Source organism: Onychostoma macrolepis, chromosome 12 (genome assembly GCF_012432095.1).
Source record: "Onychostoma macrolepis isolate SWU-2019 chromosome 12, ASM1243209v1, whole genome shotgun sequence".
Classification (NCBI taxonomy): domain Eukaryota; kingdom Metazoa; phylum Chordata; class Actinopteri; order Cypriniformes; family Cyprinidae; genus Onychostoma; species Onychostoma macrolepis.
This window is the reverse complement of record NC_081166.1, coordinates 25,508,217-25,525,764: the sequence shown is the minus strand read 5'-3', so window position 1 is coordinate 25,525,764 and position 17,548 is coordinate 25,508,217. Positions and strand designations below refer to the sequence as shown.

Below are 17,548 nucleotides of genomic sequence, written 5' to 3'. Positions count from 1 at the left end.
TCCATACACCCAAGGATCAAAAATTTCCTTTCCTTTCCTTTCCTTTCCTTTCCTTTCCTTTCCTTTCTCAAGTCAATTTCAGCTCCAGGGGACCTACATCTTTCATAAAGAAAATATTATTTTCTTTATTATCTAACTTTTTTAATGAATTTTAGCTCCTGTGTATGACTGTCTAAATGGGAATAAATTGAAATGATGATTTTCTTTCATTCTTTCTTTCTTTTCCCACCGAGGCAGACAGTATGTGTTTCCTGTACACTTGAGTGGAAAAATACAAAAGAAAAATCACAGTTTGACAACATACTAATGATATTCCCCAGCACGCCGAAGCACTAGAAATGTGTTCTTCTTCGGCGTGTTCTTATCTCCCTCTCAGCGCACACCTACAGCTCTTTCGCACTCTTCCAGGTTGCTCGTAAACGCTTCTCCTCCCCCCTCTCTCTAAAGCCGTGTCTCTCAGCATGCAGCCAGATGGTTTTCTATGTCACACCGAAGGGTGATGAACGCGTTCTGGGCGAGCGCCGTGACGATCTCCGGAAGCGGCAAGCCATTCCCTCTCTCGGCTGTCTCAAACAGCGGTGCGCCCGGTCGTGGACGTCCCTCAGCAGCTGGTTTGCAGCAGGTCGGGGCCCTTGCATGCTGGCAACACACCTGTGCAGGGCAAGCTGGGTGATACTTGGCACAGCACACAGAGTTCTCTGCTCACACGTCAATGTGCGTCTTCCTCCTTTCCTTCATTGTTCTCACTGTTCTCTCTACAGGGTTCCACCACGTCCATCCAGCTCTATCATTCCCGGCCTGCCAAAGCAACTTCCTGTGTTCTTCTGTACTGCAGTGATGTAAAGAGACTCTCTGGGCACAGGAAATCTGACATCCTGTGAATGCTTTATCACTCACACAGATAACGGTGTAAAAAAGAAATATACTGCACATTTGTTCTCATTCCCTCAGTTGGGAGACCAAATGGTAGTTTTATCAGCTATTCTTGCTAAGCAGGGTTACTTCCTGACCCTGATATTAAAGCCTATGAATATCATTCATACTCAGGGCGTAGGGGTGGTTTTAACATTGATATGGACTTTTAAATAATCAATCAAACTGTACAGATCACTGTGTTTTCATTCGAGAACTGTCTGTTACTACTGACCAGTTGTTGGTTTTATAGTTTTATACCAAGTATTTTACCACTATGTTTATATATTAAATCAAAATATCCAAATAATACATTTTACTTAGTTTAAACGTGTTAAAGCGTTACATTTTTACCACACACATGTGTATGTTGTATTTTAAACAAAGCAACAGACATGAATTTTTCATAATTTATGTATAGGCTGAAATTTGAAATGTGTTTATTTTACAGATTTGTATTTTTTAACTGATTTTTATTTCACCTTATTTTACACATTTCACTGCTCTCAGCATCTGCCATGCAAAAATCCATATTGTTTGATCCCTAGTGTTGAGATGCATTATTTGTATTTTGAAAGTTCAGAAAAGTAACCTAAAAGACTACTATAAATAGTTTGTTATTTACAGCATTATTATTTGTCTTACTCATTTTATTTAATTTTTTATAAATAAAAATGTATTTGTTTATTTTCTTATTTATTGTTTGTTTGTTTGTTTCGTCATTTAATTTAAACAAAATAAATTTTCTTGCAGAATTCTGGTTTTACATATTTTAAATCACTTCTCAATGCTGTTTGTAGCTGGTTTATGCAATATTTTCTCTGCACTGTTGCCTCTCACTGTCAGCGGCTTACGTCACGGCTTAAACAAAGCTTAATTCTCACAGTCATGTGCTAAACCTTAGTAACTAGGTTATTAGTCATCATAGTAACCTACTAACCCAACACACATAACCCTAGTAACTCGTAATTTAAATAAACAAAATTTAAAAATAATTTAATGAATTAAACACAACACTAGTCTTACAATATTTATATTGCAAATTTATTTGTAAATTAATTCATAACTAACCATTTAAATATTATACTATTTCATAATTCAGTATTTTTTGACTTTGGGAGAGACACAAATCTACCATCAAAACCCAAATCAACACCAATCCCAAAGTTAACACGAGGCTAAAGATGTCTTCCTGTGGTATGGCTGTAAGAGGATAACAGTATCTAGTGAGGTCAGAATCAATTATCAGCTTTTACGGTTTTAGAACGGATGCTGTTGCTTATTAGCACCTGAATGAATGAAAGACATTCTGACGTTACAATATGTTTCTATTGGACAATATGATATCTCAGATAGATATTTTTGCTCATGCATTTTGCTCATGCACTTACATTTAACATTTAGAAATAGCAGCATGTTCATTTATTTATTGTTTTTTTTTTTTAATAAATAATACATTTGTCAAGAGATAATAATCCTTTCAACGAGGGATGGCACTGTAATAAATTTTTCGGTGTGAATTTCCACTAGATAAAATTAAAGATGAATAAAACTGCAGATCGACAATGCTCAGTGTAAGCTCTGTACAGTAACTCTTCAAAATTTTAACAGAATTCACAATGCTGATAGAACAGTTTCCAATGTTGCTGAATTGTGAGACAAAAATATTTTAAAAATGGAATACCATAAAAGTAGAAATAATTCAAATATCAGGCCATCATTCGTTCGTATTGCTCATAAATACAACTTCACTAGCTCATTCATGTTCTTGGAACATGTCTAATTTATCTTTTCAGCTCGACATGCAGGGTGAATGTGCATTAAGTTTATGTGTATTAATGTGTATTAGGCACAGTGTTTGCTACGAAAGGAAAGGTGTGTCATTACCAATCAAAAAAAATCTGATTTTGCATGGCCAAAAACAAAAACAAAAAACACACACCGAATGAATCACTGCACTAGCATGAACAAAAAAAAATCTAGCTTTAAAAACTTCTTTTAGCCCATATTCATGCCCATTATAGTGCTATTTTTGTTTCTTCTGAGGGATTTGAATCCCAAACAGATAAAGAATTGATAAAGAATTGGCATATAAAGATTGTAACGCATTTCCATTGCCAATATACTGTTTGTGTAGCATCCATAAGATTCAGCACAGTAGGGCAGATAAACATGTGTGCAGGAACACTCTCTGAATCTAGAGTTGGTTGTGACTCAACTAAACCTGTCATAACAGTCAAGATCAAAGACATACTAAACCATCTCCAGAGTTGTGCATCCTAACAAAGCTGCACAGCAAACACTGTTCTTCCAATTCCCAACTTATAACAAAAACATGATCCTCATAACTAAGAATTCATACAGGGTACTTTGTTTGTACTTCCCCAGCCTCTCGAGTTGTGACTGCGAGGCTACATTTCTGAAACAGTAGTAAGCTGAAACATTTGTCTTTTTGTGGAATAAAATAAAATAAAACATCCACCACTTTTTTGCTGGGATGTGAAGTGGAGAAGATGCTAAATAGCCTTGACCCCCAGAGGCTGTTTTATGTTACTCAGTGTGCTCTAACAAAAAAAAACAGTGTGCTGGTTCTCATTTGGCTCAGTCCTCAAATGTCACACATACACAACAAAAAAGAAGGAAAATATTAAATTGCTCACACATTAACCTAATCTATGAGACTATTTTGTATGGGAAATTCCAAGGGAAACAAAGCAGGTTACATTTTTAAAAAGAACTACATCAGTCTGGTGCACTTATTATTATTATTATTATTATTATTATTATTATCTAAGACAGAAATCTATCATTGTGATGCAACTGCACTGTAAAATAAATGTGAAAATAAATATAAAAAAATGAACATTTAATAATATATTCATTACTTTGATAGAAAAATTACAATACAAATTTCTTAATTTCTTCACTTAAAGCTGAAGTTCGTAACTTTTCTTATTTTTCTAGTGTATTAAAGTCAGCATATGTTACTCCTTTATTAAAGGGTGGGGACCGATCAAATCCAAATAATTATAGGCCAATATCTAAGCTATCTGCTTTAGCCAAGGTCTTAGAAGGAAACATTAGAAACAAAAAAAAAACATTTTAAATGATTTGCAGTCGGGTTTTCGTAAAAAACATAGCACTGTCACTGCCACTATGAAAGTGTTAAATGATTTCATAAGTGCTATTGATTCTAAGGAATATTGTGTTGCGTTGTTTTTAGATCTTTCAAAGGCGTTTGACACAGTTGACCACTATGTCCTGACTCAGAGATTGGTGGATATTGGAATGTCTCCAAAAGCTGTCAAATGGTTTAGCAACTATTTGAGTGGCCGAACACAAAGTGTTCAGGTTGATGGTGTGTCCTCAAACTCATTACTTATACAAAATGGTGTCCCCCAGGGGTCCATTTTGGGTCCCATTTTATTTAATATTTATATAAATGACTTGTGTCAGAATGTAACAAAAGCAAAGTGTCATTTTTATGCAGATGACACCGTTTTGTATAGTTCTGCCTCATCCTTAACAAGTGCCTTAGAAGATCTGCAATCTGCTTTTAACTTTATTCAGAAGAATCTTCATAAAATGAGACTTGTATTAAACTCAGACAAAACCAAAATGATGTGCTTTTCTAAATCAAGGAAAACAGACGGTGCTTGTCAAATTGTTACATTAGATGAGAAAGTAATTGAACGAGTATCAGTCTATAAATATCTTGGTTTCCTTTTAGAAGAACGTTTGTCCTTTAAGCAGCGTATAGAGTGTTTAACAAAAAAAACTTAAGAGTAAAGTTGGGTTTCTATTATAGAAACAAAGGCTGTTTCTCTTTTAGTGCGAGAAAAACACTTCATTCACAACATTTCTGTCAATGCTGGATTACGGTGATATTTTACACATGCATGCAAATCCGTCTTCGTTGAAAATGCTGGATTCAGTATATCATGCAGCATTAAGATTTGTAACTAATTCTAGTTTTCATACTCATCATTGTAGCTTGTATGAGAGTGTTGGTTGGCTATCTTTGCACAATCACAGGCTAGAGCACTGGTATATTTTTATTTTTAAGGCCATACTGTACAAACTGCCTCCTTATCTATGTTCTCTTCTGACTCTTAAAGTCACTACCAGGAAATGTAATCTTCGATCATATGGGCAAATCATGTATGACATTCCACGAATGAGAACTGTCTTTGGTGAAAGTGCTTTTAAAGTTTTAGCACCTTTATCTTGGTATAAATTGCAGAATCAGCTAAAATTGGACTATTTACCAACAATGACACAGTTTAAAATTAGGATAAAGGACTATCTGAGTACTAAATGCACATGTGCTGTTACTGAGTGATGCTGGAAATTATGTTGAGATGATCTTGAATTGCCAACTGTCTTTTTCTGTTAAATGTTGTTGTTCTTGTTTTCACTGTATATATATATTGTTTAATATGGAACTTTATTCTGCTCTCTTGGCCAGGACTTCCTTAAAAAAGTGATTCTGAATCTCAATGGGATTATTTCCTGGTAAAATAAAGGTTAAATAAAATAAATAAATAAATAAAAATTTTTTTGGTTAAAAAATGATCTGAAATCAATATTTGAGCAAGTAGATAAACAGCCAGTTTTCAGAACTATCGCCTTACTTTAGCCCGATTCACAAAGGTTAGCTTATAATAATGTTTTCTAATTTGAGTGGTACAGGTAGGTTTTCGTGGGAAACTCGAACATGCTGCTGCGTCATTATATCACGTCTGTAAACATAAAGATTGAGTCCCGGCTAATAGGCTATCGCATGTGCAGATGCTGCAGATGGTGGATCGTTAGCCTTTTCTCACAGCAGCTGGAATAATTACATTTATCATTTTGATGGCGGATTGTAATCCAGAAAGGATTATGTGTTTATGAAGCACATGTGAATGAAATTAAATTATTGCCGTTTAAATGTGCATCTGATTACAGATTGCCTGGGATTACACAGGATTTGTATTTTAAAGAGAACCAGTTCGAAGGAAGAATAATTTGCTTTTTGGGTTAAAATAATTTCTTAATATGAAATTCGAATGGTATGACAATTAGAGATTAGACTGTACAGAAATTGAAATCTACATGCTAATACACACTATACTCATTGTCACGCAATGCTGATGTTGTTAACATTAACAATTTGAGAACAAAGTATAACAAAAATAATAATTTGAACGGTTTGATGTGATATGAGCTAATTGATCGTTAAATTTAATCACCATTGGTAGCGCGATTTATTGTAATGCTTTTTTTCCTCAGTTGGTCAGAACAAACATGGCAGACTTGTTACTTACTTTTTCTGATGACAATATCCGATGACAATTCTTATTTGGGTCATACTGGCCAAATTCCCTCCACTGGCCCTTATCAATCATGGCCTCCTAATAATCCCCATCCACTTGATTGGCTCTATGACTCTCTCTCCTCTCCACCTGTAGCTGGTGTGTGGTGAGTGCACTGGCGCCGTTGTCCTGTGGCTTCAGTCGCATCATCCAAGTGGATGCTCCACACTGGTGGTGGTTGAGGAGAGACCCCCCCCCCTACATGATTGTAAAGCGCTTTGGGTGTACAGCAATACACAATAAAACGCTATATAAATGCATCATTCATTCATATATTCCAAGACGTAGGCGAGAATTTGTGATGCTAGATCGCTAAATTATATTCCTCAGCAAAGAGGTAGTAAACTCGCTATATTTTAAGTAACTAAACACGGCTTGATTGTTTGTAGAGAGACGCGCAGATGCAGGTAACGCACACACAGTTGCATCTCTCTCTCTTGATCGATCGATAATTAATTCAAATAAATGCTATAATTCATTCAAATAAATGTGGGCTTACCACACTATTTCATCTCTTTGTCTGATTTGAAGCGACCAGAATGCTAGCGCAAACGAGCCGTAACTGATGAAAATAACCGTCATCTTTACCCTTCCAGTCAAATATTGTGCTGCAAAGAGCAAGTCTAGTTTTAACTTGTCTATAACTTGGCAAATGACCATGAAATAAACGGGATAATCAACGGCTAGCCGTGCATTAAAGGATTTTAAATGCACTTTGTGTCGGGTGGTTCTTTGCCTCCACGTCGTGCATTTAAAATCATTTAATGCACAGCTAGCCATTGATAATCCCTTACATAATATAATATAATATAATATAATATAATATAATATAATATAATATAATATAATATAATATAATATAATATAATATAATATAATATAATATAATATAATATAATATAATATAATATAATAATCCTTTGTTGTTGACGGAACAAAAGTTATAGGGGTTTGGCTTGACATGATAATTCACTGAATTAAATTTGCCACGAGTTTCCACCAGCTCTTCTTATAACATGCACAAATCAAATACCTGCCTGTTTACTTCACCACAGTAATATATTATACAGCTAAAATTCCATTTCACACAATGCTGGAGCCAGAAATATTGACTTATGGAACAATTTCTCTGTGACCACATGGGCCCACCTATGCCAACAACAGGCTTTATCCTCTAAAGCATGCAAGCAGACTTCAAGAGTTGTTTACCTCTACCGTCACCTCAAATCAGACCGAGATCCTCAATAACCCAAGACCAAAAAAGATGCTTCAGATGCCTCTCAGACTGCAAATGTTATATAACCATGCATATAGCAAAGGTGTAGTGGAGAAATGTTGAAATGTAAGACAAACACGGCTGGGAAACACTGATATAGGGTTTGCATTGACTAGTCAATACATTTCTGGTCAAAGAGTCAGCTAGTAAAAATGAGAGGCCATGCAAACCCTAGTGTTTGGTGGATGTCAGTGATGAAGTGGCTTTTGGAAGGACTGTAGCTGCTGAGACAGGCTTATTTCCCTTATAAACCTATAAATGGCCTGGCGGGTTGTCGTTAGAAGAGATGGATGTAGGGAAGGAGGTGGTCCAGTGCCAAACCATGATCCACACTGCTGGGAAACACTGAAGCTAGCTGGGACTAGGGGCAAAATGATTCATTGACATAATCAAAAATACGTTGATTTGCACGAACTGCATCAACATGTCTTCAAGACTTACAATCAAATTCTCGTCGAACCTATTGTATGAATGAAAACACACTGAACAGCTGGTTGTCTGTCCTGTGTTAATTGTGAGAGGTTTAGTATATATATAATATAGCCACCGGAGCTATCATGGGTGTGAGATATGCGACTTAAAAGTACATTTCACTTGGTTACAAAGCAATTGTTTAAAAGATCTGATGGATAATCTTGATCCTTGATTGGATTCATGTATTTAGTAACGCACTGTCAATTGTGAGAAAACTTCCCAACATAATGGATATTTTTGATAAGCAGTGTTGGGGGTAACGCATTACAAGTAACGTGAGTTACGTAATCAGATTACTTTTTTTCAAATAACTAGTAAAGTAACGCATTACTTTTTAATTTACAAGAAAATATCTGAGTTACTTTTTTCCCCCATTTATTGACTGACAGCTCTCCTGTCCCCATGTTGGGAGAAATTGGAAGTACAGAGGCGTTGTGTGCGCTGTGTGAACATGATGCTACTGTAGTTCTAGACTAAATGTGAATGTGCATTAATTCATCTCACTCGCAAAAAAAAAAAAAAAAAAAAACAGATTTAGTATTCATCAAAATGAATTAAAGCAGTGAAATGCAAACTCAGAATATGACGCAAACCTGCAATAATTAAATGTTAAATAACACAAATGTATCCAATCCCATTTTATTAACCAATGTCTTTGCTGCTGACCTTTGATGATCCAGTTCAACCATACTAATAAGCAAAAATGACTTTAGATAAACTAACAATTGTGCTTCATTGTTTTTTATTGTTGAAGAGTGTTGAACCTTCTTCTACTGTATAGACGTGAATTTACTTTTCCTTCAGCCTGAGGTTTATTCATTACACTTTTTGGTGTGAAAGGGCTTTTACATTTGCTATAAATAGAACTTCTTATATTAAAAAATAAACAATCAAGCCCTGCTCATATTTAAAAAGTAACGCAAAAGTAACGTAATGCATTACTTTCCAGAAAAAGTAACTAAGTAACATAATTAGTTACATTTTTAGGGAGTAACGCAATATTGTAATGCATTAATTAATTATTATCATTATTATTATTATTATTAAGTAACTTTCCCCAACACTGTTGATAAGGTTACGCTATGGTTACCTGAGTTAGAATACAGTTGTGACTGCATCTGTTTGTACTGCAACAGTACTATATTCAAGCAGCTGTTTCAATCTGCAGAATGAACAAAACATTTCAAGTCTTACACCAGCAAGCAAATGCTATTGTCAATCCCAAAGACTGACTCTGAACTCAGCCATCATGGACATCTGCATTACTGATAGACGGCTTTTAATTCTTGGTGCTTTATTTATTTTTTTATTATTATTTTTTTAATGTTGGAACTTTAGATTTCAATTATTTGTAAAGTAAGTATTAGAAAATGTTTGAATAAAACATTGAAAAATGAATGGTTCTTAATAACTAATAATTGATTAACTACAAAAATCAATAGATTAATTGACTATTCAAAATATAATCATTAGTTGTGATCCTAGCTGGGATTGAACACAGGTTCACGTTTTAGACTAGAGAAAGCTTCTCTCCAACTGTTGCCCTTGACCAGGCCAAGCATCCCAACGAAGGCCAGTGAAGACCTCTACCCAGGTTCATTGGAAATACGTGCCTCAACCTACATTTCTGCAAATCTCGAAAATCATACATATCATTGCCGTTTCCAGTTAAAATAAACATTAGAGGCAGTAAAACTCTTACAACTTTTATTCATTTTCACAGAAATTATGATTTACGGAGCCAGAGTTTCGATGAAGAAAGCCTAATTTTGTCCAGTTCCTTGCAGGAATCAGGCTACTAGATTTAAAAACTGTTGAATGTTAGCGTCACATATACAGCTTCATATGTATGGGCAATATGGCATTGCACTTGTGAGGTGAAGTGTTCAAGAATGAATCCTGTGAAACTACAGTTCAAAAAACAGTTAAAAACCACATAGAAAAAAAGTAAAAAGAGCATGGTTGCAACAGCAAATGTGTTTTTATATCACTTTTTCTTTCGTTAACACTATCGGGCAGGTTTAGGGTTTGGTGTATGGGGTAGGTTACTCCCCAGACATCTGAATTCTGAACTGCCGCAAAACGTAAATAAAAATGTAGCCACAGTCAAGTACTGAACACACATTTTAGTGTCACTCACTTGAACCTGCCACGAAACTTGCAATTAGGTATGCAATATCAGTGTTGCAGAAGCGCTGACACAAGCACTTATTTTCACTGAGCCTGGGTTGGAAGACCTCCTGAATAGTTGATGGTTGAGACAAATATGGGCAGCTCAGTAGGTCTCAGCCTCAAAGACAGAAATGGATGCTGGTACTAACTCTAAGACGAGGACAAAACTAATAACTCAGATCAAATGCAGCCTACTAATTGACAGAGTTGGCTCCAGAACGAGCAAATCTAATCATCAAGCAAGGGTCACTTTGGTCAGTTTTGTGGCTCTAATTGGACGCAGAGAGGATGATCAGAGAGCACACGGGACGTTTAACAAGAGCCAAAGGAGAGCACGGTCAGATGAAGATGATGAGTTGATGCAAGACATGTCGAAAGTCAGGATATAAATGGATGCCCTTCCACTCTTCATCCTTACAGCCAAATAACAGGTCAGTTTACTCTCAAGAGTCCCAAAAAGCCTCCAACAAACCCCTAACAGCAAAATCCCACACTTTTTCCAGACTAGCCTAGATCAATATTTTCACTCAAATGTAGCCTATATTGACCATATGCACAGAGCGCTATTTAGAACTTCCGAATAAAGATAAGCCAGCTCGTAATCTTCCGGTGAAGCTCATTTTATATGTGCTAACAGTTATATATAGGTAGAGACTCTCACAGAAACATCTCCTGCCTCATTCTTATCAGAAACTGAGAAACAAAATAATTGCAACATTGTAAATAATGATTGTGGAATTAACATACAGTTTCATGTTATTAAAGAACATATAATTTTATATGCAGAGTCCAGGAAAGTACCCACGTCAGTATAACTGTGCATTTAAATGCTGACAAATAAACACTATCATAACTCTTTAGGCAGTTAGGTTAATCTCTTAAACGACGTAATGGTATTCTCGATTAATCAATATCTTACCTTCAAAGCATGAACACATTTTTAAAATCTTATAAAATTTTAAGCCATTTATTGTTTCTCAACTCTGGTAAAATTCCGATTATTAAAGGTTCAGTTTTCATTCATGAAGACAACATGAAGAAATATGCTAAAAACATGTCTCAGCGCAAAATAGACTTTTTAAGATGAAAATGAAATTACCATTATAACCAAGAGATGGCAGTATAGGATCACTCATTGGCTGCAGCTGCCGTTTAAACTTAGTTTTTCACGTCTTTTGATTTATTATAAAATAAATATTATAACAAATTTAGTACTTTGTCGCACTGAAGTATAAAGTAGGCTACAGTAAGTGCAGGAAGTCACAAAGTCACAGCCTATATGCTGAATTATTTAAATACCTATATAGTCAAATACAAATTAAATAAGTTGGTATAACAAATAAATAATGCATTCAGTATTTTGAAATGTTTAGATTTAATTTAAATAACTAGGCTACATCGTTTAAGTTTTATCCAACACAGACCTGTAGTTTTGTTAGTCTGAATTTAGTCTGAATCACTTAATGCACAGCTTTATTTTGACATCGGCTCGTCAGGTGATTCATTCCGTTGCCGCTGTCAATCATAGCAATGACTTGCGGCATGATTTAACGGATTCCCTCGCATAAGTTTAACATTCGCATTTTGTCATTCCTGAAATGGAATACGTGGACGTTTGGTCATCTTAGACAAACAAAACTTTTCTCCTAAATGTGAATGGATTATGTAGAGAAACCGAGTAAAGGACGCTCTTCTTACGGCACAGTACACTTGACCGGAAATGACTGAGCTGGCTTATCTACAACCAGGAAGTAACCGTGCATAAGGTCAATTACCTACCAATCCAAGCTTTCCACCTTTGTCTTTTCCACTATTGTGGACACGAAGTTCAATGCTAAATCAGGTTTGGCTTGGTCACTCATTGAGCCACCAACTTTATCGAGGTCTGACAGTTAATCTATCCTGGAACCAATGCAGTAACCTCCAATGTCCGCTCGATCAACATCAGGGTCCTCACCCCCGATACATAACATTCACTGTACTAAGTTCACGGTGCTAATGTAATAATGATCATTGTGTAATGGTCATCAATGCCTTACAGGAGTAAACAATGCTGCAAGGCTCTTGATGTAATTTCATTTTCGCAAAGAGCTTGATTGGGTTACACTGTATTGCGATAGTCCACTTTAGACATTCTACTAACCATAAGTAACTTTGTAACTACGTGTCAACTACATGTAAATTAATTCTTATTAATTTGCAACTACATGTCTACTAACTCTCAGTAGGGTAGGTTTAGTGTTAGTAGAATAAGTTGACATATACTTGTATACATATAGTACTTGCAAAGTTTCTCATAGTCAGTATGTTGTATGTTGTGGACCCATCAAAATAAAGTGTTAGAAGATATTAAGCAGGCAGTCCACTAATACTCTAATGACTGCTAGTTGACATGTAGTTGCAAAGTTACTTACTGTTAGTAGAATGTCTAAAGTGGACTATCGAAATAAAGTGTTACCCTTGATTGACAGGCGATCTGACCAATCAGAACGCGGATATTATGTGCCACCGCTGCTATCCGCCATCTTGCACGAAATCCTGTCATGTCCGGCGCTGTATGCATGGCATGCAGCGCTTAAGTTAAAATACTGAGTGTGAAATAATAAAGTAATATGTTAAAATGTGTGCTCTTATCATTCTGTGTACAAAATCCTGTGAACTTCGCCCCGATCGGGAGCTGTTTATGCACATGCGCGCTCATCTGTTTTCAATGCAGCTAATCTTGCGTCGTTTCAAATCATCTTCCCACTCAGTAAACTATGACAGGTCCTTTACTGCAAAAAGACCGTCACTGAGACACTCTAAAGTGATAAAACTATGGCGCCATGTGCTTTTTAAAACCATTTTCATGGGTTTTACGTTATATTTTTGGCTCGGAAAATATGTAAATATTTGAATCAGAATGATAAGAGCACACATTTTAACATATTACTTTATTATTTCACACTCAGTATTTTAACTTAAGCGCTGCATGCCATGCATACAGCGCCGGACATGACAGGATTTCGTGCAAGATGGCGGATAGCAGCAGTGGCACATAATATCCGCGTTCTGATTGGTCAGATCGCCTGTCAATCAAGGGTAACACTTTATTTCGATAGTCCACTTTAGACATTCTACTAACAGTAAGTAACTTTGCAACTACATGTCAACTAGCAGTCATTAGAGTATTAGTGGACTGCCTGCTTAATATCTTCTAACACTTTATTTTGATGGGTCCACAACATACAACATACTGACTATGAGAAACTTTGCAAGTACTATATGTATACAAGTATATGTCAACTTATTCTACTAACACTAAACCTACCCTACTGAGAGCCTCAGCTGTATCCCTTCTAGCATTAACCACAAATCAGACAGAAGAGAAGATTAACTTCAGTGGACTTAAACTTGAAAAATGGTGTTCCGTGGTTGAAATATAATACTTTCTGATGTTTATTTATGTTCATTTCGAGCTTACGTAAATATGAAAAGACGATCGGTTCACGTGTTTGAACTGAGGCAATACAGTGATCTGTCACGACACATTGAAGAGCCACAAAACAGTATTTATTGTTTGAATTTCTTTAAAAATGACAAAATTTGAAAGCTGATAGTCCTGAGACCTTGTTTCATATCAGAAATAACCTGCTCTGTCTTGTCTGTCGGCACGTTGTCAGTTTCCTCTTTGTTCTGCAATGTATTTTTCACTGTGTGAGAAGAACATGTGTAGTGCGAGAGCGGCATTGTTTGTCAGGTATAGCAACAGTAACTAAGGAGGGCGGGTCTTTGCAAACGAATTGGGTAACACTTTACAATAAGGTGTCATTTGTTAACATTAGTTAATGTATTAACTAACATGAACAAACAATGAACAATGCATGTATTACACTATTTATTCATCTTTGTTAATGTTAGTTAATGAAAATACAGTTGTTCATTGATTATTCATGTTAGTTCACAGTGCATTAACTAATGTTAACAAACACAACTTATGATTTTAATAATGCATTAGTAAATGCTGAAATTAACATTAACTAAGATTAATAAATGCTGTAGAAGTATTGTTCATTCTTAGTTCATGTTTACTAATGTTGTTAACTAATGTTAACTAATGAACCTTATTGTAAAGTGTTACCACGAATTGTTTCTTTTTTCAACAAAAGTCTTTTCAGTATCAAAACTCCAGCCATTTGAGATAACTGCTAAGACAAGTGCTAAATGAAACCATCCTTGAGGTTACAGATTGAATTGTTTCCTACCACTGAAAAAGTCATTTATTTCATTTAGATGCATTTCTCAGCAGTTACTGAGGCATTGCAGATTTTGCGTATTTTGATTGAAAGTGGTATTATATGAGTAGTTTTATACACAATTCACATATATTTCATTCATAAACGAGTACCATCAAAGCAACAAGCTAATAGATGATTATAATAGTGCTTGAAATCTCACAGGCTAAAATGAGTCATGCTTAGGTGTAATACAGAATACTTTTTAAAAATGCATTAAAAATGCAATTCATACTCACAGTGACTTGAATACACCTCTTCTAAGATATTTTCTTTTGAGGGCCTTTGAAGAACCTAGTTTATTCTTACAAACCTTTTGACTGTCAAGTCAAATTCACCAAAATGCAATAAATAAATAAATATATAAATAAATAAAAGACTCCTGCAGACTCTCATGACTGTGTGTCAAAATCAGTAAATCTCTTAAAATATCATAGAAATTGACCTTTTTATGACAAAATAAGGTTTTCAGACCCTGTATAGCTCTTGTATTCTGGACAAAGCACAACAAAATCGAACAGAATGCAGGCTACACTCGCAAGTGCATGTTTAAAAATATACCGGTTTTTAAAATGAAACACACATGAAGCTCCAACACAATGGCCAACAACTAAAAAATTTTACATACAAAAAAAAAAGAGAACATGCAGCCCTTCGACAGACGGAAACCAAAAACATGCTTAAGCTGATTGATTTAATTTATTTCCTTTAATGTACATTACCACCATTACAGCCATCAGTTTAAACACTTTAAAACTAGTCAACGGCAGCAATAATTTTGTCAGTTATTGAATTACTAATTGGCCATCTTGATCATCCTGGGCAAATGTTGTTTAATATTTTTAATCAGTAATTATCTGTGCAATTATATTGTAATTATAAACATATTGTAAGTGCTTTAAACAAAAGACAGAAATAACGAAAGCGAGAGAAAGATCTCTCTTCTTAGAGAAAATATTTTACATATAAAACATTTATCACTATCTCCCTGTGACATCTTTGATTACAGCTTGAGCTTTCCAAAGTTGACATATTTTTAGCCAAAATTATGATCCTTTATCAAGGGGTTTTAAAGATAATGTGTGGATCTCAAGAGACGGGAGGATAAAATGAGTGAAAATGGAGGAAAACAGCATATTATCCGTAATTTGAGGTAAAGGCAGCATCTCATTGCATGCATTAAGGAGGATAATACTCTTGGATGAATATGATTACTCTTTACTCTAATAATTGCATAGAGATTCACAGCTTTAGGAGAGAAATTTCAAGGTAAATTGCACAAGAAGAGATTAATACAAATCCTGCCAACTTATCGAAGAGCTGAAATAAGCCCAAGAGAAGCTATTTTCCTTAATTTGACCAAGCAAACACTTCTCAAACTTCTGGACAAACGCTCAACTATTTCATCTGTTTCTGCAGTGATTTGGTATTAAAGACAAACAGAGAGAAGAGATTCAGTCATACTAAAATCAAATTGTACGCTGAGATTATCTCCAAACGCTAAAAAATACAGACAGAAACTGTCAAGTGTATAACACTTTCTGCACTACAAATATAGAAACTGAAAGAGCTCAAACCAAAGGCTAGTACCACTTTGAATACCAAAATATATTTTTTCAATATGCTAAAGTATGGTATCATTATATGTTAAATCATGAAATCAAAATGCTCTTTTTTATCCAGATTTTTGGAATACTTTTTACAAGAAAATACTATTTCAGTTTTCCTACTTCAAGATGTAATGTTTACTTTAATGTGTTAATGGCTGTTTCTTTACAATTGTTTGTGAAATTTACTAGCAATTTATGAGCAAAAAGTGTGCTTCCTGCTTAATTAAAATTGCATTAGGTTGCAAAAGTTCTACAGGTGCTGCAATAAACGAATGGTTCTTTAAATCTAAATCTGGTTTTCTAGAAGGTTGTTTTATTTATTTATTTTATTATTATGATTTTTATTTTATTTTTTGTGGCTAGTGGGTCTGCAAAAGTGTTGACCCTCTTTCACACCTGTAAGCTGTTCCAATTATGTTCAAAGGCAAATGCAACTGTCAACTTTCTTCTAAAGCCTTCTTAGCACCTCTGTATTTGAGCGCACAGATACAGAGAGCAGATGAAGAGAGGATGAAAAGACAGCACTTGAAAAGGCCCATCAAAGTAGCAGTGTACTGTACACCATCTGTGCATCTGCACCCTGGTGAGGTGCACCATGGGAGGTCTAAGGTAAGTGTGAAGAACAAAAATTGCTTTCATCAGTGCAACATACACACCGTTTTGTCCAAAAATGTTCTCCAATGTATTTGAGCAAATCTGTTCATATCCATCACTGTCAATTAGCACACAATGAAGGAAATCGTACAGGAGAGCTGTGGCACTTTTGTACACTGTATTTCAATCTGCGTCTTATTAACTGAATACCCACAGTCCGTTTAACCACATAATGACTGCTCTGAGACAGCAATTTACATATTCATGGTACAGTGAGTAATTTGTCATTGAGCACAAACACACCTCTTTTAAATGTAAATTAAGATATTTTAAATGTTAATTATCCTTGCGTGGTCAGTGCAGTCTGATTTTCAAACAAATGCCTCTTATGAACTAGTTATTTTTAGAGGATCAAAAACTTACAGCACAACCAGTGTAGTCTGATTCTCAAACAAATGAATCTTAGGAACCCGTTGTTTTTTTGTTGTTGTTTTTTGGTGTGTATCAAAAATATATAACACAACCAGTGTGGTCTGATTCACATAATTGACTCTTTTAAGCAAGTCCTTAATCTTAAGACCAATCATTCAAAAAGACTCAAACTCAGGAGTTACATTTCAGTCTGCTGAAGGCTTCGCTGAACTTACTTAATCTGTCAGAGCAGTTACTGAATCAATATCTAGTTTCTTCCAGTGATTAAATGTAATACAAGTCAATTTGCCTTCATTTTTTGCACTTTTTTTTTTTTTTTTACAGTAGAGATTCTCAAAACAGCTTCACAATATTAAACAGGATCAAAAATTGATAATGCAAACTTTAAAAATTGGGCAAATCCAAAATTCTACTATAAAGCAGCTGTAGCAAGACAATAGCTAACTC

At 35.1% G+C, this 17,548-nt stretch overlaps 1 protein-coding gene across 11 annotated transcripts in view; it reads right to left on the bottom strand.

Moving 5' to 3' along the window:
- The window catches only part of pcdh15b (protocadherin-related 15b), a 228,945-nt gene that overhangs the window by 173,091 nt on the left and 38,306 nt on the right, over positions 1-17,548 (bottom strand). The gene's annotated exons all lie outside the window — the stretch shown is intronic.